The following is a 26,284-nucleotide window of genomic DNA, read 5'->3' on the forward strand; positions in this document are numbered from 1 at the left end:
TATTGTTCAAAGTACTTGGGACTGAGAAGTCCAAGATCAAGGTTCTGACAGTGTTTAGTTCCTAGCGAGGGCTCTTTTTCTGGCTTGCAGATGGCTGCCTTCTTGCTGTATCCTCCCGTGACCTTTCCTTTGTGCATACGTATAGTGGAGGGGGAGAGAGACAGAAGGAGGGAGGGAAGGGGGGGAGAGAGAGAGAGAGAGAAAGAGTAAGAGAAAGAGAGAGAGAGAGAGAAAGAGAGAGAGAGAGACAGAGGGAGGGAGGGAGGGAACCACTAATACATTGAGGGACCTACCTTCATGACCTAATCTAATCCTAATTAATTCCCAAAAGCTCCATCTAAATACCATCATGTTGGGGGATAATGCTTTATCATATGAATTATGGGGGGACATAAACATTCAGTTCATAACACTGGCATAGATTATAAAGAGCTAACTAGATTTCCAGAAGCATGTTTCTCTCACTTGAATGGAGATGAGGGCAGCATCTGCTACTGCTCTCCTGCTGGCTAGAAGGAAATAGATTGTGCTCATTCTGCAAAGAAAGAGTTACGCTTGCTGCACCTCAGCTTTCCAGCTCAGAGATTTACTTCCCGGAGCCAGATGAGCCCCACGGCCTTTAGTACCTGTCAAAAGACAGTACCTAGATCCTGACAAAGGGGCAGGAAAGCGAGGGGAAAAAGGATACCACAGAGTGAATTGTCAAGAATAAATTAAGATCTGTTGTCAGTCCCAGAACTAATTCCTAGGCTTTCTTTATCCCCGAATAAATCATAAATGACATTGATTTGTATTCTATGTAGCAACAATCATAGTTCTACAATTATAGCGACTTGGAACGGCTCTCTAAAGTTTATTATTTTAACTTTAAAAAATTTTTAATCTTTTATTTTTCCGAAAGCAACTTAATAAAATTGTAGCTAAACAATTTTCCCATTTTCTACATGAAAGAGGCCAACAACAGCATATATACTAATACAATTTAATTTCAACTATTTTCTCAGTACATCTTGTTTATGAAGAAAGACATTATGTATTATCCCTAGTTAGATTATTCATGCCTTCATCAGAGTAAGTTTGTTAAAGGATATTATATCCCCTTGCAGATGAATCTGATTTGCATTGCTTTCCTCTAATGGAACTGAGGATTCAGGTATGTTTTCCTCAGATAATTCTAATTAGAAGGAAAGATTGGAAAATAAGTATTAATCTCTCATGTTCCCAATATACTCCAGTAGATAATCTGCCTGTGATTACAAGGTAAAATCACAATTTATTTCAAGTTCACAGCTATATAAAGGATAAGGATGTAGCATAATTGCAGGGTAAAAATACTCAACAGTGTTGGAAGTCAGATCAGTATATAATGGTATAGAGCAAGCTATCTGCCTTATGAGAGAAGAAAAAGGTACACAATCTATAAGCAATAATATTTTAGCCATGAAAACTCTTCCTGAATCAGGCATGCTCAACTCTTGGATGCATGTTAGAATTATCTGGGAAAAATCCTAATGCCCCATGCCATACCCCATCAATTAAATCTGAATATCTGGAAGTTGGGCCCAAATATTTGAGAAGCTGGTTCCAATGTGCAAGTAAAGCTGAGAAGCACTCTGCAATAGCTCCTCACTACAAGTTGCTTTTGCACCAATCTGGCCTACTGGCACTTTTATAAATACAAACATTTGTGGATACACTGATGCTCAAACTAAAAAGTCCCTCTGGTAAGTTTTCCTCTCTTAAGCTTAAGCTTATGGCACAAAAGGTGAAAATGTGTTGGCAATTATCAGGGTAAGTCCACCCAAATCCTGGGATAAAGTAATTAGTTACTTTAGGCACAGATCATAATTTCTAATTGTCTGAAGTTAGAAGAATATGAAAATAACACTTAATTTTAATTCTATAACATAGCTATCAAATTTTCTGTAAGTACTATATGGTTATTAGATTGACATTTCTGAAAATTTGTTGGAATAGCACATTTTTCTTCCAAGGAGATTTTGCAGGACTTATTTATTCAACAGACATTTCATTGAGTTGCTATTATAATGTCAGCTCTTGTTCTAGGCCTTGGGAATGCCATAAGGAACAAGACTAAGACTTTATGTATATGAAGCTGATATTCAGTTTGGGAGAGATAGCAAGTCATTAGCATCCCTTGGCTTCTTCTTGGCATCTTATTTAGCCTCTTGCAAAATTATTCTCAAAGTTTACTGTGCACAAGAGCCACCTGGGGTACTAATTAAAATGTGGTTCTCTAGGTTCTACCCCCCGAGATTCAGGCTCAGAAAGTTTAGGAGGGCATTCTAACAAGCACCTTTGGTAATTCTCATGCAGGTGGTCCATTTATCACTTTGAGGAATACTAGGCTAGCATACTTGTCTGTTTCATTGACTTGCAATGAACACTATGGAATGGCAGAAGGATTTTTCAGGGCTTATCTAACAGAAAGATGTAATCTTAAAAGGATAATGCTTGCCATATAGGTGAATGGCAGCTGTTGGAAATTACTTTCTTGCTGTTAGAACAGAAAATGTAGCCTCTATGAGTAAGCAATCTTAGGAGAAAGTTTGGCTACAGATTTGCTTATATTGATCTCAAGATTTGCTTATATTGATCTTATATTTAATTTACCCAGATCACCTCAAAATGTGGCTCTTTTGAGTGAAAAGGAGTGTCCAGTAAAATGTAAACCCACGATATTTCTGTGGATTTATATTTTCTTCATTTAATATGAAAATGAAGAAATAACACTGCATGTAAATCCACAATATTTCTGTGGATTTACATTTTACTAGACATTCCTTTGCACTCAAAAGAGCCACGTTTTGAGGTGATCTGGGTAATTTAAATGACTCTCTTAAGATAAATAAAATACAAATTATAAATTTATATTTTACTGGACACTCCTTTGCACTCAAAAGAGCCACATTTTGGTTCTTTTGGATTTAAGTTTAAGTTTGGATTTAGCCCCAAAGCACACACTATGAGAAGGGCAGGAGTTAATATGGGCCTGGGAGGTTATACTTAAAACCCCTTTATAATTTTAATGACAATTAAGTCAGTTCACTTCATCTTGCTAGGCTTTACTTAATCAAAGTTTGATTAGATGATTTCCCAGGTTTCATATAACTAAGAATGCCTTGTGAAGGGTCAACCCAAACCTGCAGATTATATCTAGCTAAAAATTTAAAAAAATGTTTTTCTCAGAGTTCTAATAGATACTTGCATGTTTATCCATGTTTTCTGCATGCACACATATGGCAACAGAAGGAAGTTTGAAGTGACAACAGACATTACCAAAACAATCTACAGTCAATCATTAGTAGAACTTGTAAAATTGGTCACTTATTCAATTGAACAACCTATTCACTACAAGGGTGGCCAACTGTCCTGGTTTGTCTGAAACTCAGGGATTATATGGAATATGCTAAAACCAAGAAGAGCTGGTCATCCTGGTTATCCATCAGCTATTTAAGAGGTTACTGCTCCCTTAGTTTGTAGTCTAGTTTAGGAGATAAAAGTAACAGACACACAAAAATAATTGAAAAAGAATTCTATGCTAAACTGGGTGATATTGTCAAGTACAATAGGGATTCTGAGAAAGAATGTCAGTGTGGGCTGCAGTTGCTGCAGTTTCATAAATTAGGTGGAACCGGATCCCAATTTTATGGCTTGCAGTTCTGCTTCCTTCTTTACAAGAAATGTCATCATCCTTTTTGTGCTCAAGAAACACGAAAATGACCTAGGATATATATTTCATATTTGTCAGTCAGGGACACAGGATAAGATTAGTTTAAAACTAAGTTGACTTAAAAGCTTTAATTTGTCTCTTATTTAAATAATTAGCATTTATTTTTTCATACAATGATGAATGCCAGGAATACAAAATAAAATAAAATAAAATACAATTTCTGTCCTTGATGTATTTATTGTCTAGTGAGGAACATATACATTAGTGTATAAAAAGGTAAATTCAAGGATATGTGAGAAGACCTGCGATAGAAATATTTGGAGAGTTATGGATACCTTAAAGAGAGAAAAATGTAAGAAAAGAAATTGGAACTTAGTAAATAACCCTATCTTTTTCAGTGTTTAATATCAACATCTATTTCAGGACATTCTTAGTTTTAGGTCAGCCAAATGAAATAGCTTGATTGCAGATACTTTATAGTAAAATAGTCATTTAATGTGAAAATGAAGAAATAACACTGCATATTCTAAAGTTCTGATTACTTGGGTTTTAGTTAATCAGATGGGCTGACTGTGCTTACCTTGGGGTAAAGTCAGACAAACTTATCAAAAAACAACACGGAGGTGTGACTATAGTAAGTGTGTTAGCAAATGCACAGGATATGCATTTGGCAAGACTCAGTGCTGTCCCAGGAACCTGAACTTTGGAATTTCCTGAATTTGCAGGGCTTGCGGTATTTAAGTGGAAGTTAGGTAGATAGTAAGCTGGCTTTTATAGTTCATCAGTAAGTTAAAACACAGCAAGAAACTCTTGAAGAATGCTATGTCTTTATGAATTATAGTTGCAGTTGCTAAAAACTGCAGAGAGAGAGAGAGGAATTATTCTGTATACCCACTGTGCTAGGTGCTGAACCCTTATTAAAGATGAATAAGATCTAAGATCTGGTTGAGTCAAACACTGCTTGGTGTGAATGCCAGATATGAAAAACAAATATGATATTATTGAGAATAAAGAGAGGTAAGAAAGGGGAAGAAAAATGATTAAGTTAACACAGAGCTTGGAATCAACTAGCCTCGTGATACTAAATATAGAGTGGGCAACTAAATTTGGGAACCAGAGCATACAGTGGATAGAAAGACCATAAACATTAAATCCCACCTCACTGGCATGCACAATATTCATAATAATAAATAGTTGTCATAGTGACATCTAGATAAATATCAAAACAAAACAAACAAAATACCAAACAAGCAGAAAATCAGACCAGCCCAGGAAATACAAAAACATCCCAGAAGTAGCCAATAGACAATTCAAGACAACTCACTGGGAAGGGTGGAAGGAACTCAGCCCTCTCATCTTAGAGCAAGATTTACTTTCCTAGGGTGCTGGCTGGATCCAAGATGGTGCCCTGATTCCATCTCCAGTGTAGAGTGCCCACTGGGCACTCAGGAATTTGTCTTACCCCTGTGAAGAGGCTGGACCATTTGCACTGTGGCAAAAGAGCAAGGAGACAGAGAGAAGGGATCACTTAACCTAGTTGCTCCAAAAGCCTGTGAAATAAGAATTTACCTACCTCTCTTCAAGGACATTTTAGGACATATGTCCTCCTTGTGTGAGTTGTGGGTTTCCTACCCAAAGGCCAAATGCCTGGGCTGACTTTTGTGCACCCAGTCACATGCATAAGATTAATAAGTGTTCACAGACTCCCAAGCCTGGTCTGAAAACCACAAAGTAGGACATTGTGCCTTAACAGGTTGCACATGTGAGTTTCAACTTTACATTGATTTCTATGGAGAACTTAAAAAATTTTTTTTTAATTTGCATTTCCAGTAACCAACTTTGAAAAATATCATGATCAAAGGTAAGCATCAAACATTTAAATTACATTTCTTGGAAACTGACTTTGGAGATTTGTTCCTTGATTCCAGTGTTATATACATCTTGCTCTGTGACCTGCTGCATAAGTCATCCTGATCGCTACAGGCTTCCTCTCTTCTTTCTACCTGGATGTTCATCTCTCTTCTTTCTACCTGGAAGCGGTATTTTGTTCATTGCACTTGGAACATTCTGACAGGGTCAAATCCTGCCTCTGCCAGTTACAGGTCTTTCATTGTGGACAAATTATTTAGCCTTTCTGTCTTCTTTTGGGGTTGTTAACAAGAATACACAACACAGAGGACTAAAGTAAGTATTGAAGAAGACAGTGTATGCAAAGCACTTAGCACTGTGCCTGACTCACAGTAGTACTCAATAAATGCTATTTTTACATGCTTCCGGCACAGGCAGCCCTGACTTACAAATATCTGATTTACTGTGCCCCGTACATGTGAAGAGGATGAAACCATTACAAAGGCACTCCCAGAGCCTGCTGCCAACACCAGAAACCCCACTGTTCTAGCTAAACCCTTGACTGCTTCTAAAGCAATTACTCAGCAGATGTACAATTCACAGTTTCAGAATCCACGTACAGTTCGCCAGTCCTCTGTCTGCTCTGCCTAACTCAATCTCACGCAATCACAGAACTAGAACACTTAGATTAGGGTTTCTGGGGTCTATGTTTTTGGCATTCTGCCTCAGAATGAGGGTCCTGATGTTGATACCAGGAGCCTAAAATGCAAATTAAGAAGGGCGATCATGGACCAGCTTGTGGCCCAATGGGGCAGAGTTAACTAACATGTGTGGTCCCAGACTATCATAAGGAACAATTCAATTAAGCCCCAATACGTGCTTTCCAAACCCAAAGGGCACTATTCCAGACAAAGTGTCTTGCCTTTAAATTTGAAGGGGAGAGAAAAATGCTAAACTGTAAAATACCTTCATTGGGTTTGTTCCCCTAGCTCCCTGCATTTGCATAAACATGCCAGTCAGTTCAGAATCCTGTATTTATACCTTTCATTTGGTCAGAAAGATAAAAGACATGAAGAAAGTTTCCCTATTTCTCTTCCCAGCTGGCTCCCTGTGTCTGAGTTCCAAGCTACAGCATGTGACAATGGGAAATCTTATCTGTTCTAGTTATTTGTTCTTTGTAGATCTAAAACAGTTTAAGTTATAACAGCATTCCCTAGGCCTTCAGCGCAAATAATTCACACTTGCAACCACACACATAGTTACCGCAGTGTGGTATCATAAAGACTTCAGTTCTGTAAGAGACACTAAATTTAATACCAGCCTTCAGGAGCCAAAAGCCATTGCTCAGTCCTTTGCAGAGAAACGGATTTAATTAAGATGTTTTATGTCCACTTTTACACTTTTAAATGTAGAAATTTAAACATCTATAATATTAAATAATTCTGTCTTTAGAAGCATACTTTTCTCAAAAAAACAGACCGGCAGGTTTTCATTTACACAAAATATTCCAGCATCAAGAGCCTTCTCAATTAGCTACCAGGTTTCACTTTGTCTCAGTAAATTAGCAGAATGTAAATGAGCCAAGGTCCATGAAAAATCTCCTCATTGATTGCTTCTCTTGGTTTTGCCTCAAACCCTTCAGGGCTTGAATATTTGACATTACGCTTTCAACTTACATATTATTTGCATGAAACTGACAGAGCTTTAAAAAAATTTTTTTAGTCAGAGTCCCTAGAAATGCTCACAATGCATTTTAACAAGTGATAGTCCTGTCTTTCTTCAGGAATATTTGCTTTGAAAGGGTAAGAAATAATTGGACTAGCGTGTGCTATCTTCAGTGAGGGTTGGCAACTTAGAACTAGGGAGCTGTTGGCAGGCCCTGGCTGTCACTGTTGGTGTTGTGGGAAGCCTTTCTGCAAGTGTGTCTGAAAATTGTAAGTGGACTCATTCCGACCTTTTCTGGCCCTGGTCCCACCCTGTTAAAACAAGGTTTTCGGGGTAGGATTCAAAAGGCAGAGGCGAGGTAGGAAAGGGGGACAGGATGTCACGGAGTGGAAAAAAAATCATCACTAGCCTAGGGAATTGGGACCTCGTTTGAGTCCCGGTTCCGACACTATGTGACCTTGGACAAGCCACTATTCCTGACAACAGCTTCCCCTGGGCTGTGGTACAGAGAGATTGCATGTTGGAGCAATTCCTAGCACCCACCAGCTATAGCACTGTTATTTACACTTCTACGGAAGAAAACATATAGAAATGCAAGTAAAAGCTAGGTTCTTACAGAGATAACATGGAACCCACATAAATTTCTTTTCTTTTAAAAAAATTACTGGCAAATTTTGGTAGTTTATTATTAGTTATCTAATTATATATAACATCCCTGTAGCCCTGTGGCTGACAGGCAATGATGTTTCATTCTCCAAATGTAATACTTAATTATTGGAAGACTTTTCTGAGAGTGACTTTGACAGAGAGGTTTAACTAAAAAAGCAAAAGTTGAACTCTCTCATCTGTAAATGGGAATCAAAAACAATGACTACTCCATCCTCTAGGGTTTGTGGTGAGGAGCTATAGAATGCTGCTGAATGTAAAGGGCTTTGTGTAAGTGGAAAGGGGGTACCCGTGCATAGATGCCTGGAATGCTCTGTGCAAAATTGGAGGCACCACAGAGAAAGCATGAAGGTATGTGGATTAACATCATGAGGCAGGATGGGAAAGACTGTTGTGGAGAGGCCCAGGACCCACAGTTGCCAGCAGAGCTTCCAGCAGAAGCCTTGGCATGCAGTAAGAGATCTGTAAGTATCCACTGAATGAATGAATGAGTGAATGTTTCAATGAATAAATGAATGAATGATGGAACAAAACTGCACAATAGGTTCTGGATTATGAGTTCCAAAACAATGGATTACATTGAAACTCCTATTTCACCCTTGAGTTCTGGTGCGTGTGCTAGGTCTGAGAGGGATGGTTCCAGTAACAGATGTTGATGACCGCTCCCAGTAATAGGAAGCAGAGTGTAGAGATTAAGGCAGGGGCTTTTACATCAGATTACCTGGATCCAAATCCCAGATCTGCCATGAGCTACTTGAGATGCTCATCATTATCTCTAACACTTCTGTGCCTTAGTTTCTGTAATATGGGGAAGGAGATGGTAATGAAAATGATGATGATGGTGGTGACTACCTCATAATATTCTCATAAGGATTAAATGAATCAGTACACACAAAGTGTTAAGACAGTGCTTGAAGTTCTCAAAAAATTTTAGTTATTACATTTGGACAAAGAAGCATCATTGGGACCTAATTGTTTGCACTGTACTTATAAATTTACATACATGCTACTTCTAAGCAGTTTCACTTGAACTTGAGTGGGAGTTCACACCCCAAGGAATAAGAAGGCTTAGCATTTGAAGTCAGGGAAACAAAGCCTGAAAACTTGCTCTGATTCTTACTGAGTAAACTTGGACAAATAAATCATTTTTCCTTTTTGAGGCCCAATTCCTAACACGCAAAATAGGGAAAGTAATAATGATACCTTATACAGCTGTCATGAGGATTGAATTAAATAATACATGCGAAAAGGATTTATTAACCTTAAAGACTACCTAACAATTATTGTACTATTTTTCCAAATTTGCTTAACATTTGTATAATGGTGAAAATTTTTAAGTGTTTTTTTTTTTTTTTTTTTTTGAGACGGAGCCTCGCTCTGCCGAGTGCAGTGGCTGGATCTCAGCTCACTGCAAGCTCCGCCTCCCAGGTTTACGCCATTCTCCTGCCTCAGCCTCCCAAGTAGCTGGGACTACAGGTGCCCGCCACCTCGCCCGGCTAGTTTTTTATTTTTATTTTTTAGTAGAGACGGGGTTTCACCATGTTAAGTGTTTTAACATACACTGTTTCAGATCGATAACTCATGTTACTTCAGTGTTGTCCTAATTCCATATTACGTAACACAAAGTAATAAATTACCCTAATATAATTATTTTGTAGGTGGACAGACTCAGTCAGATGGTTCTCATTTAGAGTCTCAAATAAGTACAGTTAGAACTTGGCTGTGGCTTGAGGCATCTGAATATTCCACCAGGCAATATTAGCAAGGTGGCTTCTTAGGACACTTTTTTTTTTTTTTTTCAATTCTTATTTTGGATTTACAGGGTACATGTGCAGTTTCGTTACATGAGTGTGTTGTGCAATGCTGAGGTTTAGGGTGTGGATGATCCTGTCACCAAGGTATTGAGCACAGTTCCCAATGGATAATTATTCAGCACACACCCACTTCTCTTCCTACCCGTTATAGTAGTCCCGAGTTTCTATAGTTCCCATCTTTATGTCCATGTGTACTCAATGTTTAGCTCCCACTTATAAGTGAAAACATGCAGTATCTGGCTTTCTATTTCTGAGTTAATTTGCTGAGGATGTTACTGAATAGGACATGATTTTATTCATTTTATGCCTGCGTAGTATTTCATGGTGTATATATACCAGTATTTCATGGTGTATATATACCACATTTTCTTTATCCAGTCCACCATTGATGTACACCTAGGTTGATTCCATGTCTTTGTTATTGTGAATAGCACTGTGATGAACATATGAGTGCATGTGTCTTTTTGGTGGAATGATTTATTTTCCTTTGGGTATATAGTGAGTAATGGGATTACTGGGGTGAATGATGGTTCTGTTTTAAGTTTTTTGAGAAATTTCCAACTGCTTTCCACAGTGGCTGAACTAATTTGCATTACCACCAACAGTGTAGAAAGCATTCCCTCTTCAGAACCTTGCTGGCATCTGTCACTTTTTGACTTTTTAATAATTGCCATTCTGCCTGGTATGAGATGGTATCTCATTGTGGTTTCAATTTGCCTATCTCTGATGATTGGTGATGTGGAATATTTTTCCATATGCTTGTTGACTTCTTTTAAGAAGTATCTGTTCATGTGCTTTGCCCATTTTTGATTAAATTACTTTTTATTTCTTGTGGATGTGTTTGTTTTTTGTAGATTCTGGATAATAGACTTTTGTCAGATACGTAGTTTGTGAATATTTTCTTACACTCACAGTTTGTCTGTGTAGGTTGTCTGTTTACTCTGTTGATAATTTCTTTTGCTGAGCAGAACCTCTTTAGTTTAATTAGATCCTACTTGTTGATTTTTATTTTTGCTGCAATTGGTTTTGGGGACTTAGCCATAAATTCTTTGCTAAAACTCATGTTGAGAAAGGTATTTCCTAGGTTTTCTTCTAGGATTTTTATACTTTGAGGTCTTACATTGAAATCTTCAGCCCATCTTGGGTTAATTTTTGTACATGGTGAAAGATAAAGGTTCAGTTTCATTCTTCTGCATATGGCTAGCTAGTTATCCCAGCACCATGTATTGAATATGGAGTATTTCCCTCATTGCTTATTTTTGTCAACTTTGTTGAAGATCAGATGGTTGTAGGTATGTGGCTTTATTTTGGGGCTTTCTATTCTGTTCCATTTGTCTATGTGTTTGTCTTTGTACAAGTGCTATGCTGTTTTGGTTACTGTAGCCTTATAGTATAGTTCAAAGTTGGGTAATGTGATGCCTCTGGATTTGTTCTTTTTGCTTAGGATTGCTTTGGTTATTTGAGCTCTTTATTGACTCCATTCAAATTTTAGAATATTTTTTTCCAATTCTGTGAAAAATGACATTTGTATTTTGATAGGAATGGCAATGAATCTGTAAACTGCTTTGGAAAGTATGGTTGTTTTAAAGATGTTAATTCTTCCAATCCATGAGCATAAAATATTTTTTTATTTATTTATGTTGTCTCTGATTTCTTTCAGCAATGGTCTGTAGTTCTCTTTATAGAGATCTCTCACCTCTTTTGTTGTATTCCTAGTTACTTTAATTTTTTGGTGGTTATTGTGAATGGAATTGTGTTTTTGATTTTGTTCTCAGCTAGGATGTTATTGGTGTATAGAAATGCTGCTGATTTTTGTACATTGCTTTTGTATTTTGCACATTTACTGAAGTTGTTTGTCAGTTCTAGGAGACTTTTTGGCAGAATCTTCAGAATTTTTTAAGTATAGAATCATATTGTTAGCAAGAAGAGAGAGTTTGACTTTTTTGTTTTCCTATTTGGATATCTTTTATTTCTTTTTTTTTTTTGAGACGGAGTCTCACTCTGTCCACCAGGCTGGAGTGCAGTGGCGCGATCTCGGCTCACTGCAAGCTCTGCCTCCTGGGTTCACGCCATTCTCCTGCCTCAGCCTCCCTAGTAGCTGGGACTACAGGCGCCTGCCACCGCGCCCGGCTAATTTTTTGTATTTTTTTTAGTAGAGACGGGGTTTCACCGTGGTCTCGATCTCCTGACCTTGTGATCCGCCCGCCTCGGCCTCCCAAAGTGCTGGGATTACAGGCGTGAGCCACCGCGCCCGGCCATCTTTTATTTCTTTATCTTGTCTGATTGCTCTGGCTAGGACTATCAGTGATATGTTGAAGAGAAGTGGTGAGAGCAGGCATCCTTGTCTCATTCTAGTTTTCAAGGGGAATTGTTCCAGGTTTTGGCCATTTAGTATGATGTTGGCTATGAGTTTGTCATAGATGGCTCTAATTATTTTGAAGTATGTTCTTTTGATGCTTGTCTCTTGAGGGTTTTATCCTGAAGGAATTTTGGAATTTATCAAAGGCTTTCTTTGCATCTATTGAAATGATCATATAGTTTTTGTTTTTGGTTCTGTTTATATAAATCACAATTATTGATTTGTGCAGGTGAACAACCTTTGCCTACCAAGGATAGAGCCTACTTGATCATGGTGAATTAACTTTTTGATGTGCTGCTGGATTTAGTTTGCTAGTATTTTGTTGAAGATTTTTGTGTCTATGATCATAAGGGATATTGGCCTGAAGTTTTCTTTTTTCTCTGTGTCTCTTCCAAATTTTGGTATTAGGCTGATGCTAACCTAATAGAATGAGTTAGGGAGGAGCAACTTCTTTTTTATTTTTTTGAAATAGTTTCTTTAGAATTGGTGCTAGTTCTTTTATGTCTGGAAAAATTTGGCTATGAATCCATCTGGTCCAGGGCTTTTTTGGTTGGTAGGTTTTCAATTACTGACTCAATATCAGAACTTGTTATTGGTCTACTTACATTTTTACTTCCAGATTGTGTTTCCAGGAATTATCTATTTCCTCCAGATTTTCTAATTTGTATGCATAATGGTCTCTAAGAATATTTTATATTTCTATAGCACCAGTTCTAACGTCATTTGCTGTTGGGTTTATTTGAATCTTCTTTTTTTTTTTTCCTTTGTTAATCTAGCTACTGGTCTATCAATCTTGTTTATTCTTTTGAAAAACCAACTCTTGGTTTTATTGATCCTTTATAAGGATTTTTAAATCTCAATTTCATTCCATTATTCTCTCATTTTAGGTATTAGCTATTTCTTTTTTCCTTTTATGTTTGGGTATGTTTGGGGATTGCTTTGTTCTTTTTTTTTTTTTCCTTCTGTAGTTTCTCTAGGTATCAACTGGATCTAATAGACATCTCCAGGATACTCCACCCAACAAACACAGAATATACATCCTTAAAACTATACAAAACAAGGCCGGGCGCGGTGGCTCAAGCCTGTAATCCCAGCACTTTGGGAGGCCGAGACGGGCGGATCACAAGGTCAGGAGATCGAGACCATCCTGGCTAACACGGTGAAACCCCGTCTCTACTAAAAAATACAAAAAACTAGCCGGGCGAGGTGGCGGGCGCCTGTAGTCCCAGCTACTCGGGAGGCTGAGGCAGGAGAATGGCGTGAACCTGGGAGGTGGAGCTTGCAGTGAGCTGAGATCCGGCCACTGCACTCCAGCCTGGGCGACAGAGCGAGACTCCGTCTCAAAAAAAAAAAAAAAAAAAACTATACAAAACAGGAAAATTAAAGTTTGGTCCTGAATAACTCTTGGGTGAAAAATGAAATTAAGGCAGAAATAAAAAATTCTTTGATATTAATGAAATAGAGACACAACTTACCAAAATCTTTGGGATGCAGCTAATGCAGTGTAAGAGGAAAGTTCATAGCACCAGATGCCTTCATGAAGAAGTTAGAAAGATCTAAAATTATTAATGTGGGTTCTTAGTCCACCTATCTGGCACCTGTGCCAGGAGGGCTGGAGTAGTGGGTGGCTGGCCAGGCCTCCTTCTCTATGCTGCCTCTCTACATAACTAGCTTAAACTTCCTATGAGCAGAACAGCTTCAAAGTAGTCAGGCTTCTTACATAGGGACTGGCTCTGTTTAAAGTGATTGTTCTAAGATATCAAAGGAGAATCATAAAGCTTTTTCTGACCTTGCCTCAATATCATTTTTCCTGAATTCTATTGGTTACCAACGAGTTGTGATCCACATTCCCAAAAAGGAGACCTATAAAATCATGGCAGAAAGCACGGTTCATTAAAGAGCCATCTTTGGAGATTAGCTATTATTTATTATACAAATAACAGTCATTTAGTCTATGACTCCCAAACTCAGGAGCTCATTCTACACAAGGAGCATCATTTCTTGAATTTTCATGTGTTGATAAGACTTGACAGCCAGCTCACATATATAAATCTTCAAAAAATTATGGAAATGCTAAAAATTAAGTTCCTTATAACAACTCTTAACTTTAAGGATGTTACTGTGTACAAAACATAACACACAAGAAAAACAACCCAGTCAAACCTGACTTCTTTATGAGGAAGAAAAACTCAGATAAGTTTGAGATATCATGGTCCTAATGCTGCCCAATAGCCTCAATCAGTGCTCCAGACTCTGGAGTTGCCCTTCCTTGGATCTATAATGTACTGTGAAGCATTGGGACATAGCAAGTGTTCAAGGAATTTCACTATACATAATCCTACCTGAAGAAACTGTTCTAGCAATTGCCACTGCATTGTCATCAATTATAAATATCATTCAACCTTCACTTATTCATTCCTTTTTAAAATGTAAATTCTCATTTAAAATTTAATTTTTAATTGACAAAATTTGTCTAAATCTAAGGAGTACAATGTGATGTTATGACATCTTTATATATTGTAGAATGATTAAATCAGGCTATTTACCTCACATACTTATTTCTCTGTAGTGAGAACGTTTAAAATATCCTCTTTAAGTAATTTTGAAATATAGTCCAAGGTTTTAATTAGACAGGAGAAATAAATTAATCTATTTATTTCTTCTTTTATTCAGATCAATAGCTTTCATATCTGAGACATTGGTTTGGCATCATGTATCATTAACCTGTGTGTGTGTGTGCGCACAAAGGTACATATATGTTAAAGTAAATATCTTAAGAATGCTTCCCAGAAAGAAAATAAGCTTAATAGAAGGATTAATTTTTTAACCTCCTGATGTTTGTACTGTGAACATTTTTCTACTTACTGTTCACATAACAGTTTCTGCTCTCCAACTTCTAAGTCACTATGCGTGTCATACTTCAAAAGTCTAGCTCACTTCTTTAGTGAATTGTTCCTGATTATTGTAATTTGCAGTGATCTCACTTACCTCTTACACTTGTAGTATCATTTGTCTATTCTATTCCCTGACACTTGCATAGTGCTTCATGTCATACCTTGAGTTCCTGTATTTACTAAACTATCTATTATTTACTAAACTATCTATTAATATGTAAAGAACCTCTTCTATCACTCTTTACTTTTTTATCTTGCTTTATTTTTATGTACTGGATTTATTTATGCCAAACATGTGTTACATATTTATGTACTTATTTGGGTTTTATGTATTTTGTTAAATGGTATATAAATACCATCAAAGCAGGAATTTTGTCTGTTTTATTCATTGTTGTATCTTTAGCACCAATGAAAGTGTCTGACACAGTAGATAATAAATCTTTTGGGAATGAATAATTGTGTGGTGACTGAGTCTTCTAGGCCTGTGCATGCCCTTGGCATATTCATACCCAGAATTTGCTGGTGGATAAACAGGCATGTTGCTCATGCTTCAGCTTTTCAGTGTGCCAAATGGACAGTATGTCACTTCCATCCTGTCTTGCAGAGATGCTGTGAGGATGACACTTGGGCTAGGAGAGCTGGCGTAGCTGGGGCTGGCCAGGCCGCCTTCTCTATGCTAAAAAGTGATATTGAGTGGTGTCCTAATTCATTGATTAATAATAGTTCAAGTGTTCCCGGGGTATAGTCACAGTTTCAGCTTGTAAATTGTTCTGTGGTTACTTCAATTAAAAAGAAAATGCATATAATCAGAAGCTACTTCATTTGAATGTAACACTGTGAACTATGTCAGATTAATTATCCCCTGTAACAGATAGAACAAATTACCCTTTGCTGTTATCATCCCCCAGTGATCCTATTGCTTCCTGCTTTATACTGCCCTATATAATCTTGTAAAAATCTGTGAGCCTGGACAACATGGGGTACCCCAAATTGAACCAAGGTCACAGGTGTTGATTTTCTTATCATTCTGTTCCTGCAGTATGGCATTATCACTCAGCTCTGAACTTCAGGAAGGGCAAGAGTGGTGGGACGCTGAGCAGGTGCTACAGTGTGGGCCAGATGTACCATTTGCAGCCTCTGTGGAACCATGGACCCTGTAGGCCATGGATTTCTGCAGACACAACAGGCTGCCTACATTGAATTAATTTCATCCAGGTATTTTATGTAAATTCTAAGCAGCAGGGCTCACTTTCTAAGATGTAACGTTGCATTTTTCCCATCAGCTTTATGGTAAACCTGGGAAGGAACATTAAAAAACTGGGAGGCAGAGGAAATTAATTTTTGGAGGACTACCTTACCCTTTATAGCTTCATGCTCCTTTTCACCATTGGGGTTCCCTTCTGGTACTTATCTACCTCTATTTTTCATATTTCCCCAGTCCTGTTTTATTCATTCATTCATTCACTCATTCATTCCTTCACTCAGCATACCTTGGTCAGATGCCTAACCGTGTGCCAGGCACCAGGTACATGAGAGCACATAAGGATTAACAACTAGGACACAGTTCATGCCCTCAAGAGCTCAAAGTATAAGAAGGAGGAACTCTGTAGTGCTTCACTTTTCAAGGGACAACTTCCAACCAGTACTAAGTCACTTAGCTCATTCAGCTTGCCGCATGTGAACACACATGGTCTGATCTGAGCACTAGGTCTGAGCAGAGTCAGGGTAAGAGGGTGACATGGGTGTAGGGAGCAGAAACAAAACAACATGTCTTGTTTCTCAAGAATCTCATGGTCTAGAGGAGAAAAAAAGGGCTGTTAACAAAAATGAGTATAATGGAAGGGAGAGCAAGGTTAAGGTCAGCAAGAGAAATTTTAAAAATGCTATGGACATTCAGAAGAAGGAGAGTTTACATTCAGGTGCTGGGAGCAGAGAAGAAAGGCCAGGGAATGCTGCCTGAAGGAGGGGCTAGTTCATCTGGAGGTTGAAGGATGGTTGGAATTTCTTCAGGCTGTTGAGGATGCCTTCCAGACCTAGAAAAAAGTGTGGCAGAGAGAGAGTGTATAATTTGTTTAGCAAAGATGGCTTTACATGCCCAAGTGAGAGAATGGTGCTTCATTAACTTACAGAGAGGAGTCCCTTGAGACTTTTGAACAGATTGACTTATGACTGATTGCTCAGAGCTGCTCTTTAAGATGAGCAGTTTTCAGTCTTGGGTGGGATAGGCTTGAACCAGATGAGTCTGGGCACCATTGAGCAGACTACTCTGGAAGAGATAATGAAGTGGTAGTACTGCAAAGAGACAGTACTCAAGTGATGCTTATGGAACTAATATTTTCAACTCAATGAATGTGGGGACAGAAGAGATGAGGAGTTAAAGACAGAGCTGCACAAAATGTTTTCTGGTAACACCAAAGGGCTTGCCCTGTCCACCTTGATGACATTGAATCTTAAGGAAGTCCTCGCTTCAGTCTGTTAACCTTAGTTAACTCCTCATTGTGACCTTTGGCATGTTTAAAAACAGTTCTGATATCAAGACATGTGAAACATTATTCAATGGCTTAGATTTATTCACCACTTGGACTCTACCAAAGCCTCTTTGAGTGATTTTGTTGTTGTTGTTTTGGACCTTTCATTCTACTGCTTGCACATTTGCAATGATCTTGTATTTCCAGGAGATGCAGCCTAATTGCATGGTGCCATCACTCATGGACCCTGGGATTCATTTCCCTCAGCAATGCATATGAGAGCAATCACTATTTCCATGCCATTCTCCTGTATCCTACATCAGGAAAATGCTGTCAAGTAGATTTCCAGCAGAAGTTAGATACTTTTCCATTGGTCCTCATGCTCCTTTTATGTTGTCCTCCCTGTGGTCACAAATGTGCATGTAGTTCTGGCCAGACAGGACCAGAGGCCCCATGAATCCACAGAACATGGAAATTGCTCTGGATGGACCACCACATGATTTTCAGGTGAAGTAGGCAGCCTCTTCGTGGTCCTATCTGAAGGGCCAGTATACATCCCTATATCCTAAATATCTCCCCAATAACCTTTTTATATGAGAACAATTCCATTATTCATGTATTCATGCATTAATCCATTCATCCGTTCAACAAATAAGTGTCTCATTTCAGCCTGATACTGACCTAGCTACACAATGTCAACATCTTAGCTGTTAAAACATACAAATGCACAAATACTTCATTACTGGCTTGTAAACAGCCATAACTCAGATCCCTCTGAGTGCCCACTGTCTTCTTCAGGCAGCTCCAGGAGCCTCTGGAGGGAATTCCTTGGGAATTCCCTACCCCAACACACACACATATTTCCACAGAATCCCACGGCTAAAAGCTCAACCCTTCATACTTGGTGGCTGAGATGGGAGAATTGCACAAGCCCAGGAGTTTGAGGCTGCAGTGAGCTATGATTGTGCAACTACATTTCAGCCTGGGTGACAGAATGAGACTCCACCTCTCTAAAACAATGAATGAATGAATGAATGAATGAACGAATGAATGAAGTGCTTTTAAAAAGTCTTAATCCCTGTACATCCTTGCAGCCAGCATCTTTTCTGATTGGTTGGTAAACACTCTGCACGTGTTGTTTTATATTAAAAATAACACTCCTGATTTTATCCACTATCAGATACCAGATGAAAAATGAAATCCTAGAACCTTTGGAAGAACTAGGCAATGATCTTGACTTCAGGTAGCTTCCAGTCTCTGTGCTATATTTGAGCAAGTGCATAATCGATTGGAATATATGTAGGAAAGGTGTGGTAGGCTAAATAATGGACCCCAGAGATTGTTCATGACCTAATCCTTGAAATCTTTAATGTTATCCTTAAATAGCAAAGACTTTGAATGTGTTTAATTTTGACATAGAGGGATTATCCTGAATTAACCAGGTCCACCCTAAATACAATCATGTTTAGAGAGTGGCAGCGGAAGCTACAAACAGACAGAAGAGATGAGGCTATGGACCACAGAGCAGAGATTGGCAACTACAAGACAATGAATGCTGGCAGCTGCCAGAAGCTGGGGGAGGCAAGAATGCCTTCTCCTATAGAGCCTCTGCAGTAAGTGTGGCCATGCTGACACCTCGATTTTAACTTAGTGATACTCATCTTGGACTTCAGGTCTCAAGAATTGTGAGATAATGAATCTCTGCTGTTTTATACCACTCAGTTTGTGACAATTTGTAGCAGTAGCCACAGTAAACTCATACAGAAGGGTTAAGTAGACCTCAGACAGAAGCAGAAGGTTCTATGGGTGATAGAGAAAGGAGAACTTAGTTCTTTTGGGGGCACCAAAAAAGGCTTCAGAGAGGTAATGGTAATGGATCTGGGCCTTGAAATATGAGAAGAAATTGTGTGTGCAGAGGTGTCTGACAGAAGGAACAGTGTGAGGAACCAGCAGTCCTTCCATTTGTCTGCAGTGCAGCTTCTAAGAGGGACGAAAGAAAGCAGAACAGAGTAAAACAACAGGGAGTGGTGGGGCCATATTTAAAAGAGCACATGTCCTACATCTAGGAGTTAAAATTCAGTTAAAAACACAGCCCCAGCTCTGTGCTAACCAGAGTTATTACGTCTGAATGGACAAAGAGGTTAGTTTGGGATGAAATTTACTCAAGGAGTTTGAAGGCAGAACACAGAAGCCTTGTAGAATAGGCTGAGCAATTTGGCTAGGTTATGCACAGTGGTGGAATTCATTATCCAGATAGTGAAATGAAAAGAACTAGTCTTCAGGTGAGTCACTTCTGCTATCTAAAAAAAGATGCAGGTGTGTGATTTCTAGGTCACTTTCGAAGAGTGTGTATTGCCTGGAAAAGAAAGGGGAAGACTTTAGGAAAGAGAGCTTTCCATATAAGCACAGATTGGCTTAATGATTGGCAAGTAGTCACCGTGAAAGTCCCAAGGGCTAGGTTTAAGAGCAGGAGAGAGTTGACAAGTGTCAGTGAGGAAGAGGCAGGATCTTAGAATCGATTTTCTGTGAAAGGGCCGTATGATCATATGGGGAGGAAAGGTGACAATAATAAATCAGGGATGCTAAACTTTACCCACAATAGCTGGGGAGGGCTGCTGACCATGCAGAGCCTTGGCTTTGGCCTCATGGGCACCTTGTTATACTCCCCTGAGCTAAGCCCTAGAGACTCCATCCTTGGAATTTCCCCTACGCTTGTCCAAGGTCAGGAGATATTTACCTTAGTCAGTTAGAAATGTGTGTAGATCTTTATTTCCCAAAATAATGAGAAGGAAAATGGGGCTGATCCTATATATTTAAGTAAAGTTTTTATTGATTTTAGAGTCCTGTCTTAAAAATTACATCTTACCCAAACAATTACAATTAGCATACATGCTTATCATTGCCTTTCTCACCCACTTCAGATTGCAATGATTATTATTATTAGTTGAATTTGGATGCCCTTAGAACTCATAATTGACTTTTAATTAAGTGCCAAACTATTTCCAACTGTTTCACATACCCTAAGGTTTTCTGTCCCACTTCTAATTTACTTCAGATGCCTCCCAGCACATGAAGGGATGCAGAAATACACTTGAATGCAGAGCTGCAAGGAGAAATCATGGTATGCTTTAACAAAATTGCTAAAGAAAACCAAAGCCTTCTTTTTAAGAGAATTGCTATGTCTTGTGCTGATGTGCATTATGTTCACAGCTACCCAGTAATTACTTTGGAGTCCTAGCTAAAGGTTTGATTCAAAAGTCAGATCTTAAAACAAAACGCATGTGTAGACAAAATTACCCTTGGCGTTCCTTGATATTATCTTGAACAACAAGTAATAGTGACATGTAAGCATATAATACATATTTAAACCAACAGCATATAATCAAATGTTATTAGGCAAAATATGATTCTGTAGTAAATTTATGGATACAAGAAAGGTTCACAACTAGCTGGACAAGACACCAAACCATGAGAACTAATGCAACGGAGGGAGCACAGATTAGCATCATTATGTCTTCAAAGACACTAAGCACACTCCGAACTCAAGGCCATCGTGCAGGAAAGACCCTATCTGGAGAGCTCTTTCCTCCTCTGTGGCATTCTCCTGTTTAATCTTTCACATTTCCAGACAAATGTCACCTTATCAGAGAGGTGTTCTCTGGCCACTCTGTACAGAAAAAGCTGCTTTATTTTTCTTCATTAGTTAGGATGATTAATAACTGGAGTGAATGTAGAATGAATAAGTGATCTTTTCTAAGAGCATAATTAAAGTTAGCATGTATCAGCAAAGGTGCTTGCTAAGTTCTGAATACAGTGAACCCAAATTTACTATTCCTTTGACTCATTCACTTACTTGTTCTTCCATTCACTCAACAAGTATTTATCAAACATCCACTCTGTCCCAAGCGCTGTTCTCAGCAAAGGGAATGCTGAGAACAAGGCATTCCCTTGTTCTTGCCTCCTGAAAGTAACTTTCAATGAGGAATACAAAAAGCAAACAAGAAAGAAAACAAGTAAATTATACAATGTCAAGTAGGGGTGTTGTTTAAAAAAAATAAAGCAGAATAAGAGTGTAGAGATGGGATGCTTGTCTGTTGGATGCCAGGATCTGTTTGAGGGTACAGAGAGTATCTATCTGCATTTCTAGGGTATACTGGAGCAGATACCTGAATGAAGGATCTAAGTGAAGGGTCCAGTTATGGACCTATCTGCAGGAAGGGTACTAGAGACCAAAGGAGCAGAAAATGCAAAACATGGTCGGTGTGACTAGAGCAGCATGATTTTATAGGGAAATGACAGACGAGGCTGAAGTGGGCCAAGTGGTGAGGGGTTCGTAGACCATGATGAGGACTCTGTACTTTTTTAAGTGAGATGGGAAAACATTGGAAGGCTTGGCACAGAAGTAATGTGATCTTATTTACAATTGTACAGGATCACGTAGTTTCAGTGTGAGGAATAGACTCTTCAATGAGGAGCCACCAATGAGGAGGTCAGCACTTCACAGGAGAGATGATGGTGGCTTTGACTAGACTGGGAGGAATGGAGATGGTGAAAGTGGTTGGGCTGGGGCTGTATCTTGAGCGCAAATCTCACAGGACTTTCTGTAAGGGTTTGCTTGTGTGTGAGAGAAAAAAAGGGAAATTAAAAATGACCCTGAGATTTCAAGCCTAAGGACTTAAATAAATGGTATTGCAAATAATGAGTGGGAAAGGCCTAGGTAAGTGCAGGCAGGGAGGGGAGAAGTTAGAAATCAATAGTTTCATTTTTGATTAGCTATATTTGACATGTCAATGAACATCCAAATGAAAGGTTGAGTAGACAGTTGGAGAAACAGTTTCCAAGCTTACATCAGTGAGATGTATCTTCCTCAATTCCAAGTATTATTAAATTATGCTTCTCAAATTGCATATATAATTATATAGCTAGAATTATAAATACATTTGATGGATCACCATTGCCTATGAATAAAGTAACACTTGCATCCAAAGAAAATATAGGGACATTAAAAATTTCAGTCTTATCCCCTACTGGGCCCTGCTATGCATCACATATTCTATGGTACTTATGTGCCTTTTCTGTACTTTTCTACTTTTTTGAGTAAGTTGTTCCTTTAGAGGCTCTTCCCCTCAGTGGCATCTATCAAATCAGATGCTACTTTCAATCTTCTTTCTATGTATCTCAAATGCCATCTCTTTCATTCAGCATTTTCTGATTCTCTCAAATGTCTATGGCCTCTCGTTCTCTTAATTTCTAGTGAACATCATTTTTGTTATGTCCAGTGGTCCTTTTCTCCATATGGATTTTTATTATAGTTACTTGTGTTTGTAACATTCACCTCCCCTATCAAATGCCTCATCTTTGCAACTGCTCCAAACAGTCCCGCTGCAGTCTTGGCTGCCAACGGCTCCTATCTCATATGTCACATACATAGACTTCAGATATAGAATACTAACCTGTTAGGAGACTCTTTTAGTCATCTGGAACCCTTAAAATGGCTTTTCCAATAGACATCAATCCATGTTTAAATAGTTCCTGTTTGTAGGGTGCTTACTGTTCACCAAACCTATGCTGAATCTTTTACCTATATCATCTTTAAACCTTGTGGTTCCACATAACAAATATATTTGCATACCCCTGAGGATAACCTATAATAAAAGTGCTTTGTTGGTGTAACAAAACTGAATTCTCTTTCACAACGATCCTATGAGCAAATGTATAATCTGGGCAATGGCAGATTGGCATTGGCAAACATTTTTATTCAAATTTTTGAAAATATTTACTTATTAGAAAATTGTTATTTATAATGGCTACAGCTATTAGGAAAGAAAGGAGGAGAAACTCTCAGTTTTATGAATTTTTCAGATTGCCCTTGTCACATTTGGCACCCTTGGTATGGAAAGCATGGTGAGGTTGACAATATCTGCGGAGTTTTAGCTTGTAGCAATTTTAAAATTAGGGAAGTCTGGCTGCATTTCTCTGCAGTTTTCTGCTTTTAGTCTATTCTAGGCAGAACAACAAGCGTTTGGCCAGGTGAACGTTACAAAGCTTGTTTGTGCTTTACAATGTACATTTAAACTTTAACCTGCACTCATGCTTTTAAAGTGCTGTAGAATTTGCCAAGTGTTTTTAAAGTATCATTAATTACTTCAAATCACCTCATTTTTCCTGAGATTTGGACATTATTTTTATAATTTTACTTATGAAGAACTGTCAGAGAGATTAAATGTACTCATCTACGGCACCCACCATAGCTTGCAAAACAGGACTGAGATCAATGTTCTCTTATTCCAAGCCCAGTACTGTTTCTACTACACCATACTTGTCAATGTACCTACCAGGTGCATGAGAACTGGTGTTTTTATCTGGGATTTGTTTTTAGTTTACATTTTAAATTTCTCCTATATTTACATTTTAAACTAATTTTTTAAAGGCAATTCATGAACCTGGTTAAAGAAAATCCAGTTACAAATGACACACAGTGAAAAAGAAGTCTCTTCCTTCCCAAGTCCAATCCTCTTAATTCCTCTTCCTGGGAAAGACTACTTTGGTACCAGATTTTTGGGTATTTTTAATAAATATTTCATGTATTTATAAATATATAAAAATACATTTTATTATTTTCATATCAGTGATTTTTAAAAATATTAAGTATGCATACTTTAAGACACTTGTTATACTTCAAACACTATATAAGTTATCATTGGAAGTCCCAATAACTTTCATAAATATCCCTTGCTGAAATAGGGGAAACTTTAGTTACCAGATAGGAAAGGACCAGCAAGGACAGCTCAGACTGTGACACCACAAGTATACCTGGAGCTTTCCATGTCTACTCTGAGACTGGGCTTCTTATTGAAATATAAAGTATATTTTGGTTTAAGTTTAAAATTTTTTTTATTGTATATGCACATAAAGTGTCAATTGACTTTACAAGATTTCTTTAAAAAAGAAAATAGCACAACTGTCTTTCCCCTATTTACCTCTTTCCAGGATCTACCACTTTCTTCTCTTTTAGCTTATTAGGTCTCTTAAAAAGATGTTTGCATTACTACTTTGCTAACACCTTTAATCTTCCCTTTAGTTAACAATTTTTGCCCATTTTGTTTATTTTTGCTTATTTTCCCACACACAAGTTACTTATCCACTCCTCTACTCCTTGCTAAGCTCCTTCATAATGTTTAGAGATGTTGATTAAATTTTCCTTCCCAGAAGAGTTTCTCCTGATCTGCTCCATCCTGGCTTTGTCTTTGGGCTTGAGGCTGAGCTGCCATTCTGGGAGTTCTCATGATAATCCGGAAGATTCTCAGCCTTCTTGCCTATGTTGTATTTTTTCTTTTCTATATCCTGTATCTCCCACTTTATTGTCTTCCCCCTTTATTTCCTGGGATGGAACAAATTCTCTATTAACTTTCTGAGAAAGGATTCAGGAAGACAATTTTGTTGGAGACTTTGCATTCCTTAAAAATTATGTATTCTACTCATCAACTTGATTAAAAATTTGGCTGGCAATAGAATCCTAGTTTAAAAATAATTTTCTTTCAGAATTTGAAGACACTTACCTACTGCCTTCTAATATTTGAGTATGCTATTAAGAAGTCTGAAGTCATTTTAATTCCTGATCATTTGCCTGGGGCCTATTTTTTGCTCTTTGAAAGAGTTTTCTGCTTTTCCCTGTTGTTTGGAAACTTCATGATGATGTGGCTCAGTATGGGTTTATGTTTATTCATCGAGTTGAGCAAACAATGGGTTCCTTCAATCTGGAAATTCTTGTCCTGTAATTTGGGAAAATATTCCCTTTAAATTTTTATTTTATATAGTATAAAATATTTATTTTATGATTTATTCTCCTCTGACATTATTTGTTCTTTTATAGTCATTTTAGTGAGATTTTAGAGGGCAAAGTTGATGCTAAAGTCAAACTGTCTTCTTTATCAGAAGTTGCAATTCTACTTTTATGAATTTCTTCTCTTTAGTAATAACTTTTTACTAAAATTTATTAGTTATACAATTATTTTATTAACAATTTAGTAATTTTTTTCTCTTTAGTAATAATTTTTATATGAATAAATAATTCCAAAATAACTTGGCAAATGTTATATCTACTTACAGTATTGCTTTATGTTATAGAGTTTCCTGTAAAAACATAAAATTTGAGGTAAAATTGTAAACCTGATATTAAAAGATGGTATCTTGATGTGGCATTAACACAGTGATAGAAAGAAGACTGAGGAATACCCAAGTCTTGCCTTGTTTTAATCTTCCTTCCTTTATAAGAGGTTCCTGAAGGAGATACGTGCCCAGCGGAGAAAAAGAAAGTAAAGGTGATGTTTTGCTATTAATTAGAGATTTGGTCCCAGATATTTAAGTTGAACTTTAATAAGAGAGGCTAGAATACAGGAAAGGCTCTTCCTTATCTAACTAGGGTGAACTACCTAGAACCAAAGAAGGCCATGGTTTCCAACTTAATTATAAGATCACACGGGAATCTTAAATTTCACTACTGATGTATGGAAAAAAGACAAATCCAGAATGCTCCCAGAATAGCAGAGAAAAGGCCAAGACAGATAAACATTGAGAGAGAAAGTTTGTCCAGGACCTACAGCATAGATAGTTATGGGAATAGTCCCAGAAGAGATGCATTGTGGAAGTACAACAAAGAATAAAATGGAAAGGTGAAGAAGTTGCTTCCAGTGTCACTGGCTACCATTTGCACCATTTTGCTTTACTGGGAAGGAAGAGACAGAGAATGGAACAGATACTTTTAAAAATATCTTGTTTTGAGAGTTTTTAGCATGAAGGACTGTTGAATTTTGTCAAAGGCCTTTTCTGCATCTATTGAGATAATCATGTGGTTTTTGTCTTTGGTTCTGTTTATA

This window comes from Colobus angolensis, unplaced genomic scaffold, assembly GCF_000951035.1.
Source record: "Colobus angolensis palliatus isolate OR3802 unplaced genomic scaffold, Cang.pa_1.0 Scaffold7, whole genome shotgun sequence".
NCBI lineage: Eukaryota > Metazoa > Chordata > Mammalia > Primates > Cercopithecidae > Colobus > Colobus angolensis.